This window comes from Felis catus, chromosome B2 (genome assembly GCF_018350175.1).
Source record: "Felis catus isolate Fca126 chromosome B2, F.catus_Fca126_mat1.0, whole genome shotgun sequence".
Taxonomy (NCBI): domain Eukaryota; kingdom Metazoa; phylum Chordata; class Mammalia; order Carnivora; family Felidae; genus Felis; species Felis catus.
In genome coordinates this window covers 1,304,464-1,312,405 of record NC_058372.1, presented here as the reverse complement: position 1 = coordinate 1,312,405, position 7,942 = coordinate 1,304,464, and positions in this window count along the sequence as shown.

Below are 7,942 nucleotides of genomic sequence, written 5' to 3'. Positions count from 1 at the left end.
GGGTATTGAACGTGGCTTGATAGATTAGAGAAACAAGGGGAAAGAAGAAAAAACAAGGAAATCATTTGAAAATTTGAAAAAATGAAAACACTGATGTAGACTAAAATGAAATGATGGAAGTAAACTACAACTTGAAAAAATTACACCAAAGTAAAAATTATAGTAGAAAAACATTAAAGAAAAATATTTTTAATAAAAATTAAAAATAAGAATGAAAATTTCTCTTTCTGTATTCAAGAAAAAGAAACGAAAAAGAGAAAAAGGAAAAAGAAAAAAAGGAAATTGTTTGAAAATTTGAAAAAATGGATACACTGATGTAGACTAAAATAATATCATGGAAGTAAAATAAAATATGAAAAAAATTATACACAATTTAAAAAATATAGTAAAAAATTAAAGAAAAATATTTTTAATGAGTTGAAAATAAAAATGAATTTTTTCTCTCTCTATTCAAGAAAAAGAAATAAAAAAGAGAACAAAAAGAGAAAAAGACAGAAAGAAAATTGAATAGATGGACCTGCTAATAGACTGAAATATGACTAAATTACATCATTTTCCCTTAGAAGTCAGACTATGAAGTGCTTTATAGTCCATAAACTAAGCAGGCCGTGAGACTTCTGTTCTTGAAGTGTGAGGTTGGCCCAGGTGGGCACGGCTTAGTGTAATGGCCCCATTCTCCACTTGATGGCATTGCTAGCTCACTGGTGTAGATTGTTGTGGTGCTTGTAGGTGCATATGCACATGCATGGAAGTGGTGAAAATGGCATCACCCAGCCACCCAGTCTCTAGTATCGGAACTCTGTTCTTCCCGATCAGCAATTGCTCACCCATTCTTTGTTTTCAGATTTCGTCCACTCCTCACTTTTACACTGTCCATGACCAAGCCCTAGGCAGTACCTCTCTCCCGAGTTTTGTCTCAGATGTGGCTGTTTTCCCTGGCCCCTTACTTCTGAGGGACTGCAGCTTTGACCCTTTTCACCCCTCTGAGGAGGGTCTCACTGAGCAATAGCCAAAAGCCAGCCATACCCAGGAAAGTTGGCATGACTGTGCTGCTGTCAATGCCCAGAGACTGCGCCCAGGTGCCAGCCCACCCCAGAAAAAGTTTGTGAGATAGTGTAGCAGCAGCGTTTCTGGGATTATGGAAAATCACAACATGCATCTTGCACCAGGCTTCACCCCCAATGACCTTGTTCCAACACAAGCAAATGTGGCTGTTCTCTGGGATCTGCTGGGCCCAGGTGACCTCACAGCCTCTACCAAATGTCCTTCCAGCAGTGGAACCACTTCTTCCCATGTGGCCTGAGAACCTCCCAGACCCCACTGTCCTCCTGGGGATTCACCCTTCCCACCAGAGCACTGCCAGGTATTGAGCTGAGGAGTTCAGACTCTTCACTCTCCCTGTTTACAGTCTTAATGTAATTTAAACCCTCTCCTTTCTCCTTTCTCCTTTTTTAGTTCAGTCCCTGCAGTTGTTTCCAATTTTCCACTTTCTCTCCATCTGCTTTTGGGGAGGGGTGCTTTTCCCGTATTCTCCCCACCATCTCCTTCCTCTCTCTGCATGCAAAAGCACCTCCCTGCCCTCCTCGGCTTCTCTCTCTCCATGCTGCATAGCTGCTGAATTCTGTGGTTCAGGTTTTTCAGATTGTTGTGTTAATCCTCTAATCAGTTTTCTACGTGTGCAGGATGGTTTAATGTTGGTCTGGCTGTATTTCATAGACATGAGACACAGAAAAAACTTCCATGCTGTTTTGCCTTCTTGGCTCCCTCTCTGATTCATTTATCTTTAGTGTAGCTGAGTCTTTATATTTGAAGTGGGTTTTTATTGAAAAAAAATTTTAACGTTTATTTATTTTTGAGACAGAGAGAGACAGAGCATGAACGGGGGAGGGTCAGAGAGAGGAGACACAGAATCTGAAACAGGCTCCAGGCTCTGAGCTGTCAGCACAGAGCCCGACGTGGGGCTCGAACTCACAGACCACGAGATCATGACCTGAGCCGAAGTTGGCCACCTAACCGACTGAGCCACCCAGGCGCCCCTGAAGTGGGTTTTTTAAAAAAATGTTTTTTAATTTTTTTACATTTATTTGTTTTTGAGAGACAGAGAGAGACAGAGCATAAGTGGAGGAGGGGCAGAGAGAGAATGAGACACAGAATGTGAATCAGGCTCCAGGCTCTGAGTTTTCAGCACAGAGCCCAATGGGTGGCTTGAACTCACAAACAGCAAGATCATGACCTGAGCTGAAGTCAGACGCTTAACCTACTGAGCCACTCAGACACCCCTTAAAGTGGGTTTCTTATAGAGAATTTATAGTTTGGCCTATTTTTATATCTTCTTGGAGAATATTTATCTTTTAATTGAGCCATTGACATGTTAGGCCATTGACATTTAAAGTGATTATTGACATAACTAGATTAATACCTAGGATTTTCATTACTGTTTTCCATTCATTGGTCTTCTTTATTTCTTCTTTCCCTTACACGCATTTTTTGCTCTTGCTGATATTAACTGAGCATTTGGTAAGATTCTATTTTCTCTCCCCTTTCTGTATATCAATTATTTTTCTTTCCATTGTTTTTCTGGTTGCCATAGAAGTTGCAAGATACATTTAGAACTAATGTATGTCCACTTCCAAATCACACTATACCACTTCATTGGTAGTGCAATTACCATATGGCAGAGTATTCCCAATTGCTCCCTTCTACCTCATAACATTGTTGTCATTTATTTTACTTATCTCAAAACTATAATTACTGAATACATTGTTGCTTTTATTATTTTGAAGAAACTAGTGTCTGTTACATCAATTAAGAATCAGAAGAATAAAACATTTTATTTTACCTTCATTTGTTCCTTCTCTAACATTCTTCTATTCATTTTCTAAAGGTTTTTATTTAAATTTCAGTTAGATAACATCAGTGTGTACTTTTAGTTTCAGGTGTACAATTTAGTGATTCAGCACTTACACGCAACACCCAGTGCTCATGATGACACATGCACTCCTTAATATCCATCACATATTTAACCAATCTCCCCACACACCACTCCTCTGGTATCCACCAGTTTGTTCTACAGTTAAGAGTCTGTTTCTTCGATTGCCTCTCTTTCTATTATTTTGTCCCTTTGCTCACTTGTTTTGTTTCTTAAGTTCCATATATGAATGAAATTATATGGTATTTGTCTTTTTCAGACTGACTTATTTCCGTTAGCATTTATAAACTCTAGCTCCATCCATGTCATTTAAAATGGTGAGATTTCATTCATTTTTATGGCTGAATAATATTCCATGGTGTATATATACCACATTTTCTTTATATACTCATCTACTAATATCTATGGGCTGCTTCCATAATTTGGCTATTGTAAGTAATGCAGCTATATACATAGGGATGCATGTATCCCTTTGAGTTAGCACAAGTAGTAATTTATCTGACATCGTCTGTAGCAACACTTTTCTAGATATGTTTCCAGAGTCAATTGAAGTAAAAATGAAAGTAAACTTTTGGAATTAGATCGAAATAAAAAGCTTCTGCATGGCAAAGGAACAATCAATAAAATTAAAAGACATTGTATGTAATGGGAGAAGATGTTAGAAAGACACATATCCAATAAAAAGCTAGTATCCAAAATATATAAGGAAATTGCACAACTCAACACCTAAAAAACAAATAATCCAACTAAAAAATGGGCATAAGAAATGAACAGACATTTCCCTAATGAAGACGTCCAGATGGCCAAAGATACAAGAAAAGATGATCAACATCATTCATTACCAGGGAAATGCAAATCAGAACTACAGTGAAATATCACCTCACATTTGTGAGAATGGCTAAAATCAAAACCCCAAGAAATAATACGTGTTGGCCAGGATGTAGAGAAAATGGAACCTTTATGTACTGTTGATTGGAATGCAAACTGGTACAGCCTCTGTGGAAAACAGTATGGAGGTTCCTCAGAAAGTTACAAATAGACCTACTCCATGATCCAACAATCACACTTCTGGGTATTTACCCCAAAACTGTGAAATCACAGTTTTAAAGTATTTCTTTGAGCACCTGCGTGGCTCAGTCGGTTAAGCGCCTGACTTTGTCTTAGGTCATGATCTAATGGTTCATGGGTTTGAGCCCCACATCAGGGTTCATGCTGATAGTGCAGAGCCTGCTTGGGATTCTCTCTCCTCTCTCTTTGCCCCTCCTCTGCTTGTATTCTCCCTCTCAAAATAAATAAATAGGCACCATCTGATTATTTTATTCATTATTATAGTTACATATTGAAGAGTTCCATTTTTAGGTGAAATATATTTAGTAAAAAATGAAACATTTTTCATTTTAATGTTTAAAATACACTTCAATAACTAAGTTATCATGTCCTATGTGGTAGCTACTATTATATTTATACTGTAATCAAGAGGAAATAACTAGCCTCCTGTATAGTGATATCAAATTTAAAATGTAGTAATTGACTGCTAAAAGTATAACCCACCTAAGGAATAAATAGTGTTGAGATTTCAGACACTTGAGAAAGCATAATGGGACTGTTATGGGATGCTTTATTTCAAAACCCCACAAACATTTTGTAAGAGGCTGTTTATTGATACAGCCCAACAGTGATATTTTCTGCTTTCTTCAGTTCCTTTATGATCTGTGTTCCTATTCTGGGATTCAGAGTTTTCCAATGAGTTTTTCTCAAATTGTGCTACATGTTATTTACTCTAAAAAAGAGGCCAATAAAATCAGAAGGAAAGTGTTTGAGAAGTGTTAAACATGGTCAACAGTGTACTTTGGAGTCATCACAAATTTAATGTGTTAACTTTCCTTCTCACACGCCAAAACTTCAAGAATAATATTTGGCTTTCCCAAATTTGTTTAACTATGTATTCTTTTAAAAACTGCTGTTAATATCTACTGGATCAGGGTCAGAAGATAGTTTGAGACATATTTCTTTAAACATCAGCTACTAAACACATTTGTTAAACTCATTGCTTTGCACATGACACATTCTTACATGAGCCTATGATATATGTTTTAACCATGGGTAATACTTTTAATTATTTAAAAACATTTATTCAGAGCCTATTCCTTAGCTCCTATTGTGCTGGCTTTTTGGGCTACCAAGTAAGATAAAAGGATCTCATTGTTTTTTCCCCCTTATTTTCCTTTTTCTTTTTTTTTTGAGAAAGAAGTAGTCGTCCAAAGCAATATAAAGTCTCAAGTGGTCAGTACTATGAGAGAAGTGCACATAGTGACAAGAAGACCTTGTTTTTAACAGAGAAGTGGTCATTCCAGGGAACCAGCCTGCCTCCAAAAGAGTGTATTTCCTTGTGTCCAACAACCAACAGCAGAATCATAGTGTCCTTTCATTCATGTCTACAAAGAAAAGTTTATTGCAATGCACATAATAGAAATTAAATAGTGAATTAGTTTATTATGATTAATTAATTAATGATTGTAAACATATATTTCTATATTAGAGGCTTGTGCAGTATGAGTCAGTGGATTTTGTTCTTGCTTTTTGAAAGGGAATAGTGGAAGCACACAATGGCGCCACGATGGACAGATGTGTGAATACATTACATAAAAGTAATTAGTTGGTAGAAAAATAATTACATATTTACCTCAAATATAAGAAAAAAAATGAGAGTTTTGTAAGGGTGGGGAGTAAGGCAATATGGAAAAGTGACAGACTTATAATGAATTAATATTACTGGTAAAATCAATAGAATTCCCCCTCTCACATCATATCTTTGCTTCATAACTTCTATCTCAGAATTGATGATGTGATAGCCAATTTATTTTCTATTCTTCTCACGGATCTTATCCACGTTATCCTCCATTTTCTTTCTTCTTAGTGTCTAATATTCTGATTATTAAGTGATTTATCTACTTCATCTTTTGAGTACCTACCAAATACACCTAATATGCTAGGGAAATTAATCCCCCAGTGAAGACTACATGACTCTCATTACCGGAATGTGTCTGTAAAATATGTCTGTGTACCAGTCTGTGTACCAGACTACACAGAAGTCTCTCAAGATTTGGACTTAGAGGGTAATATGCTAAGTGACATAAGTGAGGCAGAAAAAGATAAATACCATATGATTTAATTTATATGTAGAAGCTAAAAATCAAAACTAGTGAGCAAACAAAAACAACACAACAAGAAATAGGCTCATAAATACAGAGAACCAACTGGTAGTTTCTAGTGGGGTGAAGGTCGGGGGTAGACAAATTAAATAAAGATTAGGAGGCACAAACTTCTAGTTATAAAGTAAGCAAGTCAAAGTGGTGAAAATCATAGCATGGGGAATACTGTCAATACTATTGTAATAATATTCTAGGGTGACAGATGGTGACTACACTTACCATGGTGAACAGTTGATAAGGTATATGATTTTTGAATCACTGTTGTATACCTGAAACTAATACAACATTATATATCAATTATACTTCAATGAATATAAAAACAATATGAGTTGATTAGCAAATATGCCCATAGTTTCATATCCATAATAGTAAGGTGGTAAACTGTGGTCTATATTACTTGCATTATATGGCTGAAATCAACAACACCAGAAACAACAGGTGTTGGTGAGGATGTGGAGAAAGGGGAACCCTCTTGCACTGTTAGTGGCTATATTTTCTAAAGTGCATTACAGAGCATCAGGAAGAATGTATATGGGTGAATTGTATAATCAGCAAGTCTAAGTAAAGGATAGTGATAGTAGGAGTGTGAAAAAGGAGCCATGGAGCAATGGAAGGTAGCAAAGAGAAATGATTAGATGTCTTAGTAATGGTTTTTATATGGAAAATGATGGAGGCTATGGTGAAAGATAGGATCCATGGTTTCTGATTTGCACATGTAGACAACAGGTGACCGCCTTCAGTAAAATAGTGAGCTTTAGAAGTGGTCTTTGTCTCAAAAGAAGAGAAGATGCTTGCCCTAGATGTGTTGAGTTGGAAATACTTATATACTCAACAATAGAAGACAGTGGATATGGTGGTGTGGAAATTTTAAAAAGGCACATTATGAGAAATGCAATTGTTTTCATTTCTCTTTACATCTTAAATTTTGTATTATTTTTCTTGTTAAAAGCAAATTTTTAAACACCATAGATTTAAAGTTGTTCCCTTTACCATTTATTTGAAATAATAAATGCCACATCAACATTATATAAGAGCCATATTCTGTACATATGTTTGAAATTATTTCAGCTTGATGCTATAACTTCTATGCTGAAATTATTTTGATTTGCTAACTGGATACACCCTAAACTTTTCAGACGACATTTCCAGGTTCAATTTGTGTGTGTGTGTGTGTGTGTGTGTGTGTGTGTGTGTGTGTTACTCCACATTTTAATACTATTAAACTAATTTTATTTAATATGAAAATATTAAATGTATAATATAAAAATATAAAATATAATATGAAGTTCTTTGTTTTGTAAGCATTTCTTTGTTGCATAAATATTGATTCATCTGTATCCTTACATTGCAAACTGAAATAATCACTTTACTATCCGAGTTTAAGAGCATTTTCTTCAGGAAACAGAGTACTTCTTCAGGAGGAACTGTTGATCATTTTTCCTATGGTCTAGAGCTATCTAATGGAAATTAACATTTATTGAGTGACAGCCAAAGGAACGAATTAATTCAGATCAGTATTAGAAATAAAAAAGACTACTATTAACATTCCTACAAATAATTAGCATTTTATAGAAAGTCCCTCATGCTTGTGGCAGAACGTGAGACAAATAAGGATTTGAACAAAGGAGAAAAAAAGGAGAAATTCTATCTGTGGGGAATAGAAGGATGAATTAAAAATAGAGCAGGAAAGGCGTGCCTGGGTGGTTTAGTTGGTAAGCAGTCCAACTTCGGCACAGGTCATGATGTCATGGTTAGTGGGTTTGAACCCGATGTGTGAGCCCTGCCTCAGGCTCTGTGCTGA